Source organism: Bos grunniens, chromosome 29, assembly GCF_055505025.1.
Source record: "Bos grunniens cultivar Pamir isolate PY7600 chromosome 29, Bosgru_T2T1.0, whole genome shotgun sequence".
NCBI lineage: Eukaryota > Metazoa > Chordata > Mammalia > Artiodactyla > Bovidae > Bos > Bos grunniens.
The window spans coordinates 45,199,167-45,213,366 of NC_141193.1; the positions used below are offsets into that span (position 1 = coordinate 45,199,167).

The 14,200-nt window shown below is 41.9% G+C and overlaps 1 protein-coding gene across 4 annotated transcripts in view; it reads right to left on the bottom strand.

The window, feature by feature from the left end:
- GRM5 (glutamate metabotropic receptor 5) overlaps nt 1–5,299 on the bottom strand; it is a 644,995-nt gene extending 639,696 nt beyond the window's left edge. For 2 of the 4 annotated variants that reach the window (XM_086383217.1, XM_086383214.1), the window contains exon 1: nt 1,675–2,339. The gene's annotated coding sequence lies outside the window, so the exon portion shown is untranslated. Of the gene's footprint in view, nt 1–1,674; nt 2,340–3,041; nt 3,237–5,129 lie in introns of those variants that run through there. The other 2 variants (XM_086383216.1, XM_086383215.1) reach the window with 2 other exon arrangements.
- Between the last annotated feature and the right edge of the window lie 8,901 nt (nt 5,300–14,200).

Below are 14,200 nucleotides of genomic sequence, written 5' to 3' on the forward strand. Positions count from 1 at the left end.
TTAGCAACTAAACAACAAAAACAATATAATGGGAAAAGGATAAGTCTGAGTTCCAAACAAATCAGATTCATGTGTATAAGTGTGTGTGTGGAGAGAGAGTTATGTATGCAGTTATGTGTATAAAATTATATACACATATAATTTTATTTTTCCACTTCTCTGCTACATGACAATGAAAGGAAAAAGCCCTCAGTTTTAACGACAGAAAAATCACTGCCTTGTATGATTGTTATATGTATTAATTAACATATTTAATACTTGGCATGGTGCCTATGCTCAATAAATGATAGTTATAAGAGCAGAGATAAGCCTGCATCAAGACCTTTGCTTAGTTTCCCTTCCGACTAAAGGCAAACACAATTCAAATGAGATTAGAACTGGTAAAATCTAAATATTTTTCCTTCTGTTTGAGAATTTAAAGGAAATGAAAGTAAGCTTATGACATGATGTTTCTTAGAACTGTTATAGAACTACATTTTAACCAACTGAGAGAAAGAAATATCAAGAAAATATTTTCTTAGTTTCAAATAGTTAAAATGTAAAATCAAAATTTAAATTTTCTCATGTTATACAAGCATGTCATATGTTTAAAATATGTCTTCTGATGCTCCTATATTCTTATATTCCCCAAACTCTACTCAATGAAAATAACTAAATGATACTTGGGGACTAGTGTTAACAATTCTGTGAATATTAAAAGTGACTTGTATGTCTCAATTGTAAGAAGGTTTCTGCTTTGTATTAATACCTCTTCAATTTATCCAAACTCCAAACTGATCACTTTCAGCATATATCACCATATATCAAAAAACAATCTTCACTGTTTATGAAGTTAGTTTAAACTACCTACTAAAATAACACAGCAAAAAGTATAAGGAGGAATAAGTGTGTCTCTTCATCTCATGAGGACAGAAATCCTGAGGAAAAAATGGTACACAAATAAGTGCAACATTTTTCACAATTAACTGTATCTCACATTTTTCTACTTTCATTGGCATTTAGTTTAGTTTTTCTCTATAAAATGCTCTGAAAATACCATAAGAAACAATATAATACAACTCATAAAACCTTCAACATGTTTTGAAGAAATGTAAAAAAATTAGAATTAGTAAAATCCTTTAGTCATGAAAGTAAACATGTTTAATGAGATAAATCATTGAATAGGTAATATAACAATGTCAACAGAGTAAAAACTGAAAATATTATGTAGTTGCTTCAACATTCTCAAAGTTTGCATATTTTGTACTGGTTGGACATATTAAAAAATTCACCTATGAGTGAATTTTTCAGTTTTCAACTTGACATTTGTCATTATGTCCATAAAAAAATGTGTACCATGATGTGATGGCAAAGGCTTGTCTACCTATGAAAGGAAAGTGAAGAACTGGGCAAGTACTTGAATATTCAAATACCATCCCTCTCCTCCAAACAATCTCAATATGCCCTTTAATAAATGAACATTAAAGAGTTCGGTTTCTTTTTGAGCGTAACCTACAGCCAAAACATTACCTTGGGATAGCAACAGTCTCAGGAGTGCAATGAAACTACCTAAATAATATATTTGGAGTTAATGATCAGGGAAAGCTTTTCTCTTAAAGAAACAGTCAAGCAGTTATGTAGGAAATACTACATTCTATTCCCATCCGTCAAAAACAACCCAAAAAACCCCCAAACCTTGTAGGATCTGTCCGGAGTGCTGAAAAGGTTTCCGCTGGAGAAGGCTGGAGTCTGGGAGACCAAGTAATCTGACGAGCTCACCAAGCAGGATTTTCAAGTCCCAACCAAAGATCCTTTTAAACAGAAACTGACGTCCATAAAGGACAAAAACAGTCACAACTAATTTTTAAATGGATATAAGAGAGAAATTGAAGGAGATGCCCTGTGCTCCATGAGAGGAAGGAGGTACACAAAGCACACCTAACAAGAGGTGGCATGCCCGAACACTCGGAACTCTAAAGAATGTCTAGAACGTTGCATAGCCAAGAAGATTCTGCAGAAAGCCTAAGCTGAGCTCCCCACGGGGGTAGGGTGGGGGGCTGCATAGAGCCCACGACAATGATTTCTTGGCTGCCTCAAAAGGCCAGCAGATGAGCTCTAGCTCAGTCTCACGGGACTCAGAACAATGAAACACGTAGGGAATCAAGACGGTGGCAGGAAGCCACTGCCTTCCGACTGGCCTCTGTCAGTAACTCGGCGGAGAGTAAACTGTGGGAGAGTCTATCTGCCTGCTCACTCGAGAGCTTTCGATTCAGCTTAGGCAGCACGGAGATGGTGCCTGAGTGAGCACAAGCACTTGTTACCCGCCCCTCAATTTCCCTTCCCCACAGCACCTGCTCCGGAGGGAGACCTAGCACCAGCACCTGAGCCCTCCAGGTGGACTGCCCTCTTCCCTCTGTGAGGTCCCGGTGCAGGCGAGGCTCTGGTCACCTGGCTAGCTCGTTGGCCTGCCCGGGTTCTCTCCCAAGTGGCTGTAGCCTGGGCAATGCCGCTTGAAGGTAACTAGCGGGCTTTGTGTCCGAAGGGCAAGCTACATCCAGGGGAGAGCAAAGAGCCGGAGGGCCGGACCGGGAGCGGAGAGAGTGCTTTCAGCACCACCCGCTGTCCTCCGTGCTCCCGCAGCCGGAGCCGCGGTCACCACAGCCAAGCGATCCACCGGGAAGCGGTTCTCCCCTCTCTTCCCCTCTGCCTTCGCATCTCTGAATTCTGAGCCCTCGGGTGGGTCGGTGGAGCCCAGTCCGAATTCTAAACGCCAGCCCCTGGCCTTAGGGCGCGGGACCTCGCCCCCGAAGGCATGCAGAATTCCTCGCCAGCCCCGGCCATTCCCTCCTTTCCCCGATTGCTCTCGCCCTGTCTCGCCAACAGGTTTAACCGAAGCCACCCGCGAATGGAGCGGGCTTCAACCTCGAGGTTCTGGCCACCCCCGCCGCTCCACCCGCGACCCCTCCCCCAAACACAACTGGGAGCACCCCGCAAGCTTACAGCTCCTTCGTCCTCGGTGGGCCCGGGGACCCTCTAGGCACACAGACACTTCGCAAGCTTACCCCCTGTTGGCGGCGCAGCAGGCAGGGAGTCGCGGTCTAGCCAGCCCCCCAGAAAGTTGGGCCGCGCGGATCAGCGGGGCATAGTCGGCCTCTCCAGTCCCGGGCTCCCCCCGCCCCAAGATGATCTTAAGCTCATCTCCTGCGCTCGGTGCGCGCAGAACAGCAGAGCTGAGGGCGGCGTGTGCAGCAATTCTCCCTGCTACTGAGAAAGGGGGGAAGGGGGGGGAAAGCGCGGAGGAGGGAGGGGTGGTAGTTTGTATTTATAGAGAAGAGAGTTCTCAGCGCAACTTTTTGGTGCCACCAAGTGGCACAGTGAGTTCCTTTAGGAAAACAGACTTCGGATCGAATCTGGATGGGTAAACCAGCTCCACAGCCAGATGCTCCCAGGGTAGGGGGATTGGGGCACACCCCTAGGACTTGAGTTTCCCCATGTGCTCTTTCTCATCTCAATCCCTGGGATTCACATCCTTACATTCTAAGGATGAGCTGGTGTTGAGGGGCAACAGGCACCTGTGCCCTCTGCACACAAGTGGCAGAGGTGTCAAGGACACTAGGCAGGTGCCAGTAGCCTCCTAGAAGCCTAGAAACCCTTCTCTCTGCTAACCCTTCTGCCCAGATTACAGTATTCTCAAACATCACTCTCAAACCATCCTGCCATCACCTGAGTGCCCAACCTTTAAAGTAGGATGCCATTCATTTTCCTTGCACTAGAATCAATTAGAGTATTTCCCAACCCTCATTCAAAGAACATCACAGCTTGCCACCCAACTTTCTTCTTTAACTGCTACCTTTAGAAAAGCATGTGACTTTAGACTCTGGATCTGAACCTCTCCAAATCACATTCAGAACTCCAGATTCTCTTGGCTATAGGCGACATGTCTGATTGTCCTTCCCAGCCATTTCTACAGACCTGTCTATATGCATTACACCAACAGCACAGCCAAGAGCTTGCAAATGCCTTTGATACTTTAACCTGAAGCTCCCTTGATCCAGATTTTCTGGGTGCTCTTCCTTGTGTGCAGATCCTCAAACCCATTCGATCCTAGGCAGACACTGCTGCTGCATGGGACCTTAGTGACCCAATACACAGAAGAGCCTCTACATTTCTACATGTTCAAGGTCACACATTTCCCTAGACACCAGCCCAGAGACTACTAACCCAAGGTGATACCAAATAAATGCAGTGATGGCAAACCTGACCCCCAGCTCCTGCTCCTTCTGGCACCGTACACAGCCCGTTCGGTCATGTTTAGCTCTCCTCTCTTTCCTCTCTCTCCATCACCCTCTTTCTGACCCCATTCTTTGCAAAGTCCCATAAGGGAACCTGGAGTAAGGGTGTTTTCCTAGCCCCAGAGGGAGTACATAAACTTGAGCTTAAAGGTCCAGAGTTGCAGGTGTACCCCTTAAAATGGCCCCTGTTCTAGAAAACTGCTCCTTCTCGGAAATGTAGTCATGGAAGTGTCATTTTAGAAATGGAACACTGGCATTTACGCCCAGCGAGATTCCTCTTTTGCTCTTCTTCAGGGTGAAGCGCCAGCAAACGCTCTTATGAGCTCCCCCAGCAACACCTAATGGCTTCAAAAATAGAGACTCCCCTCCTTTGCCAAACGTGCCCCTCTGTGCACATGTATCGGTATGCGTGAAGAGACAGAAAGAGGAATGTCCAAACCCTCCCTTTGGCTCAGACCTCTTTATTTTTTCTCCTCTGATTTTTTTTTAGTTCATTTTCTATGGAAACAAGCCCACTTAAATTCCTCATTTATGCAAATACGAGCAAAGCGATCTTCATAAAGCTTTCATTGGAGAGACGCCGCGGTAGCCTGGGCTCCGGACTCGAGATTCCTGTCTGATTCACCCAGCACACGTCCTTGGCGGGTGACTTTTCCAAACTTGCAGGACCTCGCAGCGTCCCTGGCTCCCCCGGCTCTCCGCCTGCCCACAGCCCGCCCTCCCGGGTGCATCGCCCCGGCTCCCGCTCCGTGCCGGGCGGCCCTCCATCCCTGTGCTGGGGGAGGGGCCCCAGCTGGCTCCCACCGCCACCGCCACAACGACCCCCGAGCCCAAAGAAGGAGAACGCGCTGCGCTTACCGGGTGCGCGCCCGGAGCCCGGCGTCCCCCGGCCGGCCGCTCTTAGCCGGCGACCCGCGCTCGCCGAGCGGCCTGGGCTGCGGCTGGGGCGCTAGCGGCGGCGGTGCGGGCGGCGGCAGCGGCAGGCGGCGCGGCGGCCTGGGCGCTCGCGCTCTCGGGCCCGCGCCGGGAGCACGTGCCGCGCTAGGGCAGACGCGGCTGGAAACGCAGCGCCGGCCGGCCCGGCTCCTGCGGCGCGCGGCGGGGCCGGGGAAGCGAGCGGGCGCGCACAGGCCGGGTGACCGGGGTCTTGGAACCTCGTAGGCTTGGGGTTCGATCCAGGGTCGCCTCGGGCTCCCTCTGCGGCGCCTCGGCTTCCCTCCGGGAGCCGCGGGAGGAGCAGAGCGGTGCGGGGAGGCGTGGGTGGCTCGTCACTCAGAGAGAGGCTGGGGGAGCAGGTAGATCATAAGCTTCTCCCTGACGACGGCACTTAAACCTCCGACCGGGATTGGGAGAAGGGGTGTCACGGCGGTAGGGTGCAGAGGACCGGGAATTCAGGGAACCCCAATAGGATTCAGAGGTGTGAATGATTTGAAAGAATGGGCTTTTTATTAGCATTACTTAATAATGCCATTTTGCATTTGCCTGCACTTCTTACAAAGGATTCTTTCTACGTCCATTAAAATTTCTTTCTCTGTAGCAAGTAAGTATCTTTTACTTCCTTAAATGACTTGACTTCCTTTTCCACCACTACCCCTGTAACTGACCAATATTGTAAAAAAAAAAAAATGCTGAGGTTATCTTTAAATTCCCAAATCAGACTTCATTTCTGCCTCTGAAAAAAGAAATCAGTGTAAATTAATTGTGCGGCTTAAAGAAAAGAAAGACGTTACAGCAGGATGATTATTGTGCCCCCTTATGTTTCCCTAGCCATGTGCTTGCAGCAGTTGTGTGAAAGGTTAAAAGATGAGGACCCTGAAGTCAGGTTCTAAGGTAGACACTGCTAATGTAGGTTTCACACACGACTCTTGAAAGCAAGGCAAGTTGTTCTTTGATAGCTTTCCTTTCTGATTCAACAAGAAAAAAAGATATGTATCTCACACCCTGTTGGTCTTTGCAATGGCATCTTTCTTCTCCCCATTTTTCCTGTGTACTGATGGTGGCATTCTTTGTTTTTGAGATTCTTTGATTGCAATCTGCAAAGCAAGCTTTAGTACTTTGTAGAGAGGCCAGCAGAGCTCTGGTGGACCTTCCTGTATAAGAAAGATAAGGTAGGATAGATGAGAGAATACAAAAATAGTGAGGAAAATAAAGAAAAACTAATGACTAGATGATTGTGGAAGTGTGATTAAGTCTGATGAAGAAAATGATTTGCAAGCCCAGTTGACTGAGGCATCAGTGATGATACACATGGTCATAGATTTGACCCTTGTGTGAGGCATTTAGCTTTGAATGAGCATGGAACACAAGTTCCCTGTCTTTTTTCTTCATGGAAAACTAGCTTAAAGCACCCAAGTGGGCCGAACCTATGTAAGAAGGGGTTCTCACAGTGGCTACCCAGTCACTTAAATTCTTCAATTTCCTGCATATCTTTCTTGCTGTCTCCCAGGGTTATGGAGAGGATGGGACACAATAGGACATCTCAAATCATGTCAGAAATGATAAAGCACTCCATAGATGCATCATATAGTTTATCAAGACATAGCCACTTCCATGCTGTAAAAGCTAGAACTAAAGGACATTCCTCATGTTGAGCAACAGTGATATTTTCAGCTGAGAAAGGAAAACAGTATTACATAATCTTAAATTGCTTAGTGACATTTTACAATACAGCTTTAACCTCATAATTGTAGTGATGAATTAGGTAAAAATTAAAAGGAGCATTGTTTTAAGTCCCCAAAGCAAATTCAGATTGTAAATTGCTCAAGGGTAAGACTTTTACCTTAGGATTAGCTATTAATAGGGCTTCTCAGGTGGCACGAGTGGTAAAGAACCCTCCTGCCAATGCAGGAAGCATAGTAAGATTTGGGTTCGATCCCTGGGTCTGGAAGATACCCTGGAGAAGGGCATGGCAACCCGCTCCAGTATTTTTTCCTAGAGAATCCCATGGACAGAGGTGTTTGTCCGGCTGCAGTCCATGGGATCACAAAGAGTCTGAAGTGATGTAGCATCCATGCACAAGCTATTATGGAATTCTACATATAAAAATATGTAGAACAGCAAAAAAGAATGGAAAAGCTACTTATTACATTTAAAACTCAAAATTTCCCTTGGTTCTTTTCTTTCTCTCACACATGACAATGTCAGGAAATCCTCTTGGCTCTATCTTCAAAATCTATCCAGAATCCTACACTTCTAACCGCCTTCCCAGATACCATGTTGATTCGAGCCACCATCATCTTTTATTTGCCTACAGCAGTAGCATCCAAACTGGTCTTTCAGCTTCTTCACTTTTTCACTACAATCTAATATTCAACACGGCAGCCAGAATTTTCTTTTTAAGAAGTTAGCTTAACTCAAAATCCTCCAGTAATTTTCCATTTGAAACAGAGTCAAATGGAACCTCTAGAGTCTGTTCCCACTTCATTACCTTTCTGACTTTGTTTCCTAGTATTCATTCTCTTTCCTCATTCTACCCCAGCCACCAGGACTTCTCTGCTGTTTCTTAAAACAAGCCTGGCATGCTCCAACACTGATGGCCTTCGCAGGAGCTGTTTCTTCCTCATGAAATGCTCTTTCTCAAGTAATCATTGGGCCCTCTCTTCTCCTTCAAATCTTTGCTAAAATCTTACCTCCGGCCTTGCTGTATCTCACCATTCACTGAACCCGGGGTAGGCAAGGTGTGAGCCAAGAGCCTGGAAGAAAACTCAAGGAGCCGTAGGAACTCCAGACCTAGTCTCTCCCGGCCGGCACAAAAGCCAGAGCAGCAGACACGACTGCTTCACCAAGGGCGTTTCAGGTGGAGCTTATACGTGCTTACAGAACAAAATTAGCCCGTGGCCAAGCGCGTACCTCGTGCCGCGCATCGCAGTACTAGATGTGATCTCTGTTGTTAACATAATCTTTATTCACAGAACGTGGTGGGAGGGCCAAGAGGAAGAGGGGCGAGAGAGCCTGACCGCACCGTCTTGGCTAATTTGCTTCTTTCCTGCACCTCCTTAATGAAGCCTTCCCAGACTAGCATGTTTAATACTGTAACCTATTCTCCCTTACAGCCTCAGTACTCCTGACCCCTCTACTCAAATCTGTTTTCCCCTGTATCTCTTTATCCTGTCCCATGTACCATATAAGATACCCATTTGTTGTGATTATTGTTTATTGTGGGTGTCTTCCCTTCCCTTCCATTAGAATGTGGGCTCCTCAAGGAAGGAATCTATCTTTGTTTGTTTGATGTATTCAGATTCTTAGGAAAGGATTCTAGAACCTAAAAGCCACTCAATAAGTATGTCTGAATGTTTAAATGAATATTTATGAAAATAGAGGTACACACGGTACGTGCTGTCAGCCATTTTCTCAGCTAACATCACTGACAATAAATTAGGTTTGTAAGAGATATGCAGGATTACTGACTGGGCCTTTTTCCAACCTGGGCACTCTTAGCCACCTTTTGCATTCTGTTTTTGCATCTGTGCTTTACAGATTTTACCTGCTCAAGTTCTAGACTCCAAAGGGGTTATTGCAATTCTAAAGGTTTTGCAACTATATGTTTCTCTGAACCCACCAGTTAACAGATTATAAGTGGCTTTATAAAATAATTTAAGGGAATTTTATTTTCATTCATTTAATGAAAACTTATCAAGGCTTTTCCTTTTCTTTTCATCAGTTACTATACGAGGGACTGCAATAAGAATGATAAACTAAGTAAATACTTGATTAGTTTTAAAAAGCCTATAGCCATTAGGTATGTATATATGAGTGTTTATATGTTTATTGATTTGTTCATCCCATTGATTAGGTATTTTTTAAACTGTGTGTAAATCATAGCTAGATATTGGGGTTCAATGATGAATGAAGTAGAATTAGCCCTTGTCCTCATGGAGCTTACAGTCAACTAAGGAACACACAAACTTAACTAATTTTTCTCACAACTTGTGGATTGGAGGCAAAGAAGAATTGGACGCGGTAAGCTGTAAAGTAGAGCATGACATGAGGAGGGACCATGGTGTCTTGTTTGTATAGAACATTAAAAAATAAATTCTCTCTGAGGCAATAACAACAGGTAAAGATCCATTCCAGTCAACTATGCAAAAAATGTTCTCCGTGTGCTTGTGTTTGTGTGTTGGTGGTGGGGAGGTATGGTTCACCCAAGAGAAGGAAGAAAGGAAGGGGCTTTACAGGCATAGGGAACAACAACTATAACCTCTGAAGTAATAGAATACTACATTGCTATATTTTGAAAACCAAAAAGACATTGGTGTCAGTGAAGTAGAGCTTGGACAATCTTTCAGCATATCTCAGTTTGCTTAATTGCAAAATAGAATTTGTTATTTTATCTCATTTTATTCAATGCATTTAATCTGCCAAATTTCTAAATGTGAGTGAGATATAAAAGTCACTAGAAATATAAAATGAAAACCATGTAGAAAAAGGAGCTGACAAACACCCAAGTGGTTTTTTATTAATGTTGTACCAGTGGTTTATGAAAAATGTTTAGTGATGAGTTCACTAGCAAAACAAAGAGAAAAGGGAAAATGTCTTAACAAATAAGTATTTAAGAATATAAATTGTATATTTCTTATAATTAGTATAAGATTTCTTTATTTCTTAGATTTCTTATACATTTCTTATACTTACTATAAGAAAAGTAGCCTGTTCTTCGAAAAAGTTTTGTTATTCTTGCTATTTTGAAGGCTATTATTATTACATAGACCCTTATTTAAATGACCCTTAAAAATTCAATGCTTTCAATGAAAAATGAAATGTTTTTCATTTTACATTGTTGTACATAAAATTTCAATCTAAGTTCTAGGCATAACTTGGAAATTTACGTCAAAGAAGTTGTTACTTATGAGTCAAGTGTCACTTATGTCTTTATTATTCTCCAAGCAGGACAAATGGAGAAGATCACCCTGGGAATTTTTTAATTTGTCTTGATACTGGGTAAAAATACAATAATAAAAGAGCTTTTCCCCTCAGTACAAGGGGAACTACAAGTTCTTCAGTCAGTGTTCTCTAGGATAAAGCCCTTGTCCAACCAGTGCTCTTGACATACATGTGGCAAACACAGATCCTTATCTTCACTGTACAGTCGTTGGCCAGCCCTACTTGAACTGTCATTACTCTAGGCAATGCACTTCTGTGATAGCCCAGAATGAATACCCAGATCCACTTAGATTTTGAGTCCCAGTCCAAATGGTTTATCTGGCTCTTACTTGACAAGGGAACTTGTACAAGCTATTGAATTTTAGAACCTGATTTCCTTATCTGGAAATGGGAAAAATGGAAAATAATTTTGAAACTAATTCTCTTGGTTATATATAAAGTCACTTTATAAACTAAGCATTATTATAGTCATCTCAGGCAAATCATGGTTGTTTTTTTCTCACATTCTCTCACAATCTGGCTCTATTCTTCCAGTACAATACTGTGTAGAGGCAAGAATTTTGATAATACTGTTGGATTATTAAGATCATAAATAACAAAAGAAAATTCCTCTCAATTTTTTTTTCAAATTGGTCAGAGATGTCTTATTTTCCTTCTCTAAAACATAAATAATAGTGAGGTTGCTGTAGATAAGCAATAAGGGATGTGAAGCAATTGTAATGTGGTAAGTGAATATTTGGTGATGATAATGATGGGAATGAGGACTAGTTTATTTTAATATTCAGTTATTTACATCTATACATAGAATGGACAAGGTGCTAGACATGTAGCTTGGAACTTGATGTCTACTCTTTTTTTTTATATATCATTTTATTTTTTTTCCTGTGTCTGTTGGTCCTATATATATATATATATATATATATATTTTTTTTTTTTTTTTACTTTACAATATTGTATTGGTTTTGCAATACATCAACATGAATCCGCCACGGGTGTACACATGTTCCCCATCCTGAACCACGCCCCCCCCCCACATCTTTCCCCATATCATCCCTCTGGGTCATCCCAGTGCACCAGCCCCAAGCATCCTATATCCTACATCAAACCTGGACTGGCGATTCGTTTCTTATATGATATTATACATGTTTCAATGCCATTCTCCCAAATCATCCCACCCTTTCCCTCTCCCACAGAGTCCAAAAGACTGTTCTATACGTCTGTGTCTCTTTTGCTGTCTCATATACAGGGTGATCATTACTATCTTTCTAAATTCCATATATATGCGTTAGTATACTGTATTGGTGTTTTTCTTTCTGGCTTACTTCACTCTGTATAATAGGCTCCACTTTTATCCACCTCATTAGAACTGATTCAAATGTATAATGGCTGAGTAATACTCCATTATGTATATGTACCACAGCTTTCTTATCCATTCATCTGCTGATGGACATCTAGGTTGCTTCCATGTCCTGGCTATTATAAACAGTGCTGCAATGAACATTGGGGTACACATGTCTCTTTCAATTCTGGTTTCCTCAGTGTGTATGCCAGCAGTGGGATTTCTGGGTCATAAGGCAGTTCTATTTCCAGTTTTTTAAGGAATCTCCACACTGTTCTCCATAGTTGCTGTACTAGTTTGCATTCCCACCAACAGTGTAAGAGGATTCCCTTTCTCCACATCCTCTCCAGCATTTATTGCTTGTAGACTTTTGGATCACAGCCATTCTGACTGGCATGAAATGGTACCTCATCGTGGTTTTGATTTGCACTTCTCTGATAATGAGTGATGTTGAGCATCTTTTCATGTGTTTGTTAGCCATCTATATGTCTTCTTTGGAGAAATGTCTATTTAGTTCTTTGGCCCATTTTTGATTGGGTCATTTATTTTTCTGGAATTGAGCTGCAGGAGTTGCTTGTATATTTTTGAGATTAGTTGTCTGTCAGTTGCTTCATTTGCTATTATTTTCTCCCATTCTGAAGGCTGTCTTTTTACCTTGCTTAGAGTTTCCTTTGTTGTGCAGAAGCTTTTAATTTAAATTAGGTCCCATTTGTTTATTTTTGCTTTTATTTCCAATATTTTGGGAGGTGGGTCATAGAAGATCCTGCTGTGGTTTATGTCAGAGAGTGTTTTGCCTATGTTTTCCTCTAGGAGTTTCATAGTTTCTAGTCTTATGTTTAGATCTTTAATCCATTTTGAGTTTATTTTTGTGTATGGTGTTAGAAAGTGTTCTAGTTTCATTCTTTTACAAGTGGTTGACCAGTTTTCCCAGCACCACTTGTTAAACAGATTGTCTTTTCTCTATTGTATATTCTTGCCTCCTTTGTCAAAGATAAGGTGTCCATATGTGCCTGGATTTATCTCTGGGCTTTCTATTTTGTTCCATTGATCTATATTTCTGTCTTTGTGCCAGTACCATACTGTCTTGATGACTGTGGCTTTGTAGTAGAGCCTGAAGTCAGGCAGGTTGATTCCTCCAGTTCCATTCTTCTTTCTCAAGATTGCTTTGGCTATTCAAAGTTTTATGTATTTCCATACAAATTGTGAAATTATTTGTTCTAGCTCTGTAAAAAATACCGGTGGTAGCTTGATAGGGATTGCATTGAATCTATAGATTGCTTTGGGTAGTATACTCATTTTTACTATACTGATTCTTCCAATCCATGAACACGGTATATTTCTCCATCTATTAGTGTCCTATTTGATTTCTTTCACCAGTGCTTTATAGTTTTCTCTATATAGGTCTTTAGTTTCTTTAGGTAGATATATTCCTAAGTATTTTATTCTTTCCGTTGCAATGGTGAATGGAATTGTTTCTTTAATTTTTCTATTTTCTCATTATTAGTGTATAAGAATACAAGGGATTTCTGTGTGTTTATTTTATATCCTGCAACTTTACTATATTCATTGATTAGCTCTAGCAATTTTCTGGTGGAGTCTTTAGGGTTTTCTATGTAGAGCATCATGCCAAGTGCAAACAGTGAGAGTTTTACTTCTTCGTTTCCAATTTGGATTCCTTTTATTTCTTTTTCTGCTCTGATTGCTGTGGCCAAAACTTCCAAAACTATGTTGAATAGTAGTGGTGAGAGTGGGCACCCTTGTCTTGTTTCTGACTTTAGGGAAAATACTTTCAATTTTTCACCATTGAGGATAATGTTTGTTGTGGGTTTGTCATATATAGGTTTTATTATGTTGAGGTATGTTCCTTCTATTCCTGCTTTCTGGAGAGTTTTTATCATAAATGGATGTTGAATTTTGTCAAAGGCTTTCTCTGCATCTATTGAGACAATCATATGGCTTTTATTTTTCAATCTGTTAATGTGGTGTATTACATTGATTGGTTTGCAGATATTGAAGAATCCTTGCATCCCTGGGATAAAGCCCACTTGGTCATGATGTATGATCTTTTTAATGTGTTGTTGGATTCTGTTTGCTAGAATTTTGTTAAGGATTTTTGCATCTATGTTCATCAGTGATATTGGCCTGTAGTTTTCTTTTTTTATGGCATCTTTGTCAGGTTTTGGTATTAGGGTGATGGTGGCCTCATAGAATGAGTTTGGAAGTTTACCTTCCTCTGCAATTTTATGCAAGAGTTTGAGTAGAATAGGTGTTAGCTTTTCTCTAAATTTTTGGTAGAATTCAGCTGTGAAGCCATCTGAACCTGGGCTTTTGTTTGCTGGAAGATTTCTGATTACAGTTTCAATTTCTGTGCTTGTGATGGGTCTGTTAAGATTTTCTATTTCTTCCTGGTCGAGTTTTGGAAAGTTGTACTTTTCTAAGAATTTGTCCATTTCTTCCACGTTGTCCATTTTATTGGCATATAATTGTTGATAGTAGTCTCTTATGTTCCTTTGTATTTGTGTGTTGTGTTGTGATCTCTCCATTTTCATTTCTAATTTTATTGATTTGATTTTTCTCCCTTTGTTTCTTGATGAGTCTGGCTAATGGTTTGTCAATTTTATTTATCCTTTCAAAGAACCAGCTTTTGGCTTTGTTGATTTTTGCTATGGTCTCTTTTGTTTCTTTTGCATTTATTTCTGACCTAATTTTA